This window comes from Lactuca saligna, chromosome 1, assembly GCF_052625555.1.
Source record: "Lactuca saligna cultivar CGN05327 chromosome 1, ASM5262555v1, whole genome shotgun sequence".
NCBI classification, from domain to species: domain Eukaryota; kingdom Viridiplantae; phylum Streptophyta; class Magnoliopsida; order Asterales; family Asteraceae; genus Lactuca; species Lactuca saligna.
In genome coordinates, this window is record NC_136417.1 from 151847838 (window position 1) to 151855040 (window position 7203).

Sequence of the window (7203 nt, forward strand, 5' to 3'; positions counted from 1 at the left end):
ATTCGACCAACTGCAAGGGGCAAGTTACTTTTCCAAGATTGATCTAAGGTTTGGGTATCACTAGTTACGAGTGCTTGAGGAGGATGTCCCAACAACAGCCTTCCAAACTCCATACAAGTTTGTAGTAATGCCGTTCAGACTGACCAACGTGCTTGCAGTATTTATGGACTTAATGAACAGGGTGTATCGTCCCTACTTGGATCAGTTTGTCATCGTCTTCATTAATGACATACTCGTCTACTCTCGAATTAAGGAGGAGCATAGCGATCATCTACGACAAGTCCTGGAAACCCTGCGATAAGAGAAGCTATACACAAAGTTCTCTAAGTGCAAATTTTGGATCCGAAGAGTCTAATTCTTTGGACACGTGTTTAGCGAAGAAGGAATCCACATGGACCCATCCAAATTTAAAGCTATCGAGAACTGGTCAGCACCGAAGATGCCTACATAAATTTGTCAATTTCTAGGCCTCATTGGCTACTATCGCAAGTTCATACTAAACTTATTTCGGATCGAGAAACCCCTTACAACATTGACCCAAAAAGGTGTGGCCTTTGACTGCAGAGAGAAACAAGAGAAGGAATTCCAAACCCTAAGACGAGCCTTATGCACCCCACCGATACTATCCCTCCCCGAAGGAACAGAAGATTCTGTGGTTGACTGTGATGCATCAAAACAAGGGCTCGGTTGTGTTTTGATGCAACGGGGTAAGGTCATCATCTACGCCTCGAGAGAGATAAAGACACACGAAGTCAACTACACCACACACGACCTCGAACTAGGAGCAATTTTGTTCACCCTAAAGATCTGGAGACACTACCTGTACGGTACGAAGAGCACGATATACACCGACCACAAAAGCCTCTAACATATATTCAACCAGAAGGAGCTCAATATGAGAAAACGAAGGTGGGTCGAGCTACTCAATGACTTCGAATGCGAAATTCTTTATCACTCCGGTAAAGCCAATGTAGTAACAAATCATCTAAGCTGGAAAGAATATTCTTGACGAAGAGTCAAGTCATTAACAATGACTATCCATTCGCATCTGATATGGGCATATTTAGTCTTATATTAAGCATAGATTTTTATCATTTATTATTTAATTTATTGCATGTCATGGACATAAGATACTTAAAAGTGTTTGAATTGTGTTTTCAGTCCAAAAGCAAAGCTTTGGAGCCAAAGGAAGCAGGAGAAGCGGCTGGGAACTCGGGACTTGAACAAAGGAGAAAAATGTTAAAAACATAAGGTACTCAGTGAGTAGGGTCGACTACTCGGCGAGTCGTGTCGAAGGATCAAGAATATAAGGACTCTAAGAGTTACTGTGCACGGGAATCAAGCGATGGACTCGGCGAGTCGGACATGGATTCGGTGAGTCGGTTCGAATCTATATATATACAACTTTCCAGATCGACATAAAAAATTCTAGAACCCTTGGGGAGAAGCAAGCTACGAATCAGAGTCAGGAGAGAGCTGGAGAACGAAGATACAACCCAAAAACCAATTCCGAAGGAGATTTGAGGCAAACCTACATCATTCTTACTTTAATCTATTGTTCTTCATTATGTTTAGACTTTTAGATTTTGTTTTTATGTTGTTAATCACCTCAATCATGAGCTAAAACCTTTAAACTTCTGTTTGGAGAGACAAAGTTGATACCATGGATTGATTATTTATGGTGGGATTGATTTAATATTGGTAATTTTGTTGATTCTAGCTTGTTAAAGAACCTCATGTGTGATTGAAAACTATTTTTCTGTTATTAGGAAGTTAATTAATCTGTATGAACATCTCTTAATTGCTACCTCATATAATTTATTTGACCACTTTTTTATATGACTAGGATTAGTGACTGTGAAACTATAATTAATAGAAAATAGGTAAATTCATGTGTGAGCTTGTGTGATGACGATCAACAAGAGGTTAACAAAAGGACCAAATTAATTAACTATTACAAGTCTAAATTAACCCGAATAAATAACCTAGTGAATTAAATTGAATTAGACAACTGATCACTGTTTGAGTTAGTTTGTTCTCTAAGGATTAGTGCAGCGAAGGCAAAGCTAATCACTTGAGTCGGTAGCCAATAGTAGAATTAGTCCATTTCACTATTACCATAATATTAACCATAGGATCAATTGAGTTGAACTAAATAGAAGTCCCCTTCGTCATTGAATTTAGTTGAATCTTTGCTTTTCTAGTTTTTAGTTTAAGTAATAGTTAGTAAGTTTCTAGTCTTGTAAAATTAGAGAAAAAACCCCTTTTATTATTTAAACTTATTTAAAATTATTTCTTAGTTTTAATTTACCGTTCCTTGTGTTCGATACCCTACTTATTTAGCTTTATCACAATTGATAGGTCCACTGCCTTTGTGTGTTTATTTTATAATTAAAAGTAGATTTAAAACTAGTTTGTTTCACACACATCAAGTTTTTGGCGCCGTTGCCAGGGAACGATTCTAAATTAGCACTAATTTCTGTTTTTATCTATCCTTTGTGTGGGATTTATCTTACACAAAGTTAATTCTTAGGTAATTTAGTAGTTAGTATAGGTTTTAATAAATATCCGTTTTAATAAGTTAATTAGAAAATATTTTTGTTTTTCCCTTGAACTCGCTGAGTGCACTCGTGACAACTCGGCGAGTCCATCGTTGTTCGCAGTTTTAGTTTCTATTTTATTTTTGTTCTTTTTACGCGTTTTTCATGTTTTAATTGCAGTTGTTTCATGACCCGAGGAGCAGATACACCTTTGGTTCCTCCACAAGACGAACTGGAGTCCGCCCTAAGGAAGAACAAAGGAAAATCCACTGGACAGTCCGCTTCTTTAAAGAACTCGCCACAAAAGAATTTAAAGTCCGTTTTCAGAAAAAAGAAGAGCAACAAATCAGGAGCTTCCAACACCTCTATAGCAATAGGAGACCCGATCAAAGAGGACACCGAGTACAAAACTGAAGGAGAAGAAGATCCCACTTTCGTGCATGAATTCGACTTTGACGACGAATTAGCCATGGGGGAATGGAAGAAAAGGATGTGTGATGATACCGGCGCGGGACTTGTGGAACCCACAATTCCCGCTACTGTTACTTTTGAATTAAAGGGCCACATACTCTCTCAACTAAAGGAGATTCCTTTCTATGAAAAGACCACAAAGATGCTTACAAGCACTTAGATGAAATCAATGATGTAGCAGATTACTTCAATGTTCCAAAAGTGCCTCGCGAGACCCAACTACTTCGCATGCTCCCAGTTACCTTCAAAGGTGCTGCAAAAGACTGACTCAAGTCATTCCCTCCTGAGTCAGTCACCACATGGGCTAAGATGAAAGAAGAATTTATAGATCACTTTTGCCCACCTTCTAAAATAGCCAAGTTGAAGAAGGCCATTGCTAACTTTGAACAACAAGCTGGAGAGTCACTATATAAAGCTTAGGAAAGGTACAAAAGCTTGCTAAGGAATTGCCCACACCATGACCTTAATAGCCAACAAGAAGTCTCCATCTTCTATGACAGAGTCAATGTCACTACAAGGCAGTTACTTGATTCGCAAGCCCCGCTCACAAGGAAGCCACCCCCGAAAATCAAAGAATTAATTTAAGAATTCTCTAAACATTCTAGAGAATACCACAACCCACGAAATGAAGTAAGCAGGGGGGTAGTAAACACGGTCAACGATAGCATGGCGACAATGATGGCCAAACTAGACATTTTAGACAAAAGAATGACGAAGATGGATCAAACAATCCATGCTATCTGGGTGGGATGTGAAAATTGTAGGGGACCGTACCTAACTAAAGACTGTGATTTGGATGAGAATGGAAACAAAAAAGGCCCAAGTTTTCTATTCAAGTGGGGACAGATACGATGAGAATTGGCGGAAACCAAAGAAGGAATGGCTCCTGTGCAAAGAATACAAAAAGGCAAAGGAAGAGAAATACAAGCAAAAAGAGAGGGGTTTCTATCAAAAGGATGAACCGGTTATGGAAAAAAGAACCGATTTAGAAGAAATGCTCAAAAGATTTATAACTACGTCCGAGAAAAGGTACAATGATCATGATGTTGCAGTATATGAGACCAGGAATATACTTAGGAATCAACAAGCATCTATTCTTAACATTGAGAAACAGCTAGGTCAACTTGCACATCAAGTGAACAAGAGAAGACCGAGTGAACTTCCAAGTAAAACCAAGAATAATCCAAGAGTGGAGAATGTGAATGATATAACCTCTAGCTATGGAAAAATTTTCACTCCTACGACCCCTGCACAGAAGGTCTCAACTAAGGTGTATGCTGAAAAGACAGAAAGGTCGAGTTCAGCTAAACTCGACTAGACTCGCCGAGTCCCTCTAATGGACTCGACGACTCCATGCTCTGATCACAAGTCTGTTGTTTCCTTAAAGCCTTACAACCCTCCTTTTCCATTCCCAATCCGAGCCATACCTGATGAAAAGGTCAAGGCATACAGAGCTTTCATGGAACATGTTAAAGCCCTTCAAGTCAACATTCCATTTGTTGAAACAATGCTTCAAACACCCAAATATTTAAACTTGCTTAAGGGAATTTTTGTTGCTAGGAAAGATATGGCAAAAGTGGCGGAATTAGTATTGAATGAACTACCAGAAAAGAAGGTTGATTCGGGAAACATCTTGATTCCTTGCCAATTTAGAAATATACTTACCACTCAAGCATTGACCGATTCGGGTGCAAGTATAAACTTAATGCCTTTTTCGTTCTTCAAGAATTTGAACTTACCGGAGCCAAGGTTTATTAATATGAAGATCCATTTGGCGGATAAGACGATCATTCGTCCAAGAGGTGTTTGTGAAGATCTTCTCATAAAAGTGGACAAATTTGTATTCCCCGTGGACTTTGTAGTGCTTGATATGGAAGAAGAACCCAAAATTCCAATTATTTTGGGGAGACCATTTTTGAATACCGCATGCCCATTAATAGATGTATGCGAGTCCACACTAACATTGAGGGTAGGAGATGATTCAGTTGTTTTTAAGGCTATACCAGAAAATAAGCAAGGAGAAGCAAGAAAAGAAGACGTTTCCTTCATTGATTTGGATGATGAAATACTTCAAAAAGAACTTATACTCTTACAAAAAGAAGATCCAAGTAAGTTTTTGCTATCGTCTGAAGAAAACTTTGAGGCTGATAAAGACTTAGAAGAGATAGAGAGGTTGCTTGCGAGAGCTGATCCAGAAGAAACAAAGGATTTTATGGAATACACTCCGACTCGCCGAGTCGCTTTGACATACTCGACGAGTCCCGTTGTAAAGTGCAGAAAAGAAGACAACCTTGATGTGGTTGTTGCCAGCTCCTTGCATGCTCTTGACATGAAGATCTGTCCTAATACTTTGGAAGGTCTAGTAGTGGATGGTGGAGTTTTTGAACAACATTATGAATTCAAAAATGTTCAAATAGCTTACCTTAATTCAATTACACAAGAAGATGATGGAACTCAACTTGACAAGGAAGCAAGCTTTGGAGAAAAGGAGAATGCAAAGGCGTGGAATAGTAATACTAATAAATCTTCAACAAATAGAGTGATCAAGTAAACTAGACCTCGAGCCCAAGTGTTTTCCACATATGAAGTCATTAAGTATGAAGAAAAGGAAGTTCAAAGGATGGGTCCGAAGAGTGGCGTGAAGAAGAAGATGGGGAAAAGGAACATGCACGCAATTGAAGAACATGCCACAAGGAAAAAGGGAGAAGAATTGAGACGGGCATACAAGAGGAAGGTACATGCTTATAAGATGAAGTATAAACCGCAAAAGATTAGGCATGCATTCCCGATGCAAGAAAATGAAGAAACGTAGATGGGAAGGAGTCCAGCTAACGACTCCTTAAAAAGAAGCATTGGGCGGGAGGCAACCGGTTATGAGAGTTTGATTTCTTTAATCTTTCTCATTTTATTTTTATTTTTAAGATTTTCTTTTTCTATTTTCATCTTCTAAATCATCAAACATGACTTCTTGAGAGTTTGCATGGTCTGAGTGTAGGGTGATTTAAATATTGTCTTCATAAATACGTGGATAAAACTATAATTTTTGAAATGTTAGCGAGTGACTCGCCAAGTCTGACATTGACTCGACGAATGTATTCAGCATCCGGATGAATTGCAATTCGCGACTGTACTCGCCGAGTATGACTCTGACTTGACGAGTCGATGTTATTTACAAAAAAAATAATATATATATATATATATATATATATATATATATATATATATATATATATATATATTACATCTGGTAAAACTAGGTTTTTTTAATCTTAATAAGATCATATCCCATTCATACTTGCCGTGCGCCTACCTTTGCTTTCTCTCTCAAGCACTCATCAAGTTTTTCAATTCTTGTTCAAAAGTGTCAAATTTCACCACCAAAAGTAATTACTTTCTTCCATAATTCTATTAAAGTCATGATTTTTGGATGTTCTAAGGTAGCAATTTTCTAGAATACCCGTTTTTGAAGTTTACTGGATTTTTACGATTTTGATTTTGGAGTAATTGTGTTGTTTTGGATCGATGTTCTTGCTCTAATACGCCTTATGGACATCCCTGGACAAACCCTTGAACGAATTTTGAGTTTTTATGGTCAAATTTTACAACACCCGTCGACTAACTCGTGCAGTTCATCAGACTCGCCGAGTCGTTCATGGACTCGACGAGTCCAATCGGGAAGTCAGGAATTTTTTTGTTTTTAATGTGTTTTTGTTTCTTGTTGTTTGTTTGTTAATTGTTTTACAGGAACCATGTTTTCACGTGGACGAAGCTCTCGAGGAAGTCAAGGAGATTTTCCTTGGTTACATTTTCCACAAATCAACTCAAACTCAAGAAGGAATAATTGGAAGAAGAAGCTTGAGGAGCTCAAGAAAAAAGAGATATGTGTTCCCAATACAATTGATTGAGAATGGTTGGGGAGCGTTCGTTACGAAGAAGAGTTGGCCCCTTATATCGTCAAGACGTTTGTACACAATGGAGTGTCCATCACATGCGATGGATGGAGTCGTGTCTTCCGTATTCGAGAACCGATCTATCGTGAGATGTGCTTGGAGTTCTTTTCCACAATACATTTTCAGGGTGTGGATGATTATTACAACCCTGGAAGTGTTACTTTTTGCCTTGGGGGCGAGCTTCATCATTGTTCTATGGTCGAACTAGCTTGGAGATTGGGGATATATGGCCAACATGTGGT

At 38.5% G+C, this 7203-nt stretch overlaps 1 non-coding gene across 1 annotated transcript; it reads right to left on the reverse strand.

Annotated features, from left to right (window-relative positions):
- Nucleotides 1-3368: 3368 nt before the first annotated feature.
- LOC145028016 (small nucleolar RNA R71) lies at nt 3369-3475 on the reverse strand. The gene has a single exon (XR_013675774.1). It is a non-coding gene; the product is annotated as a small nucleolar RNA R71 (small nucleolar RNA).
- Nucleotides 3476-7203: the final 3728 nt, after the last annotated feature.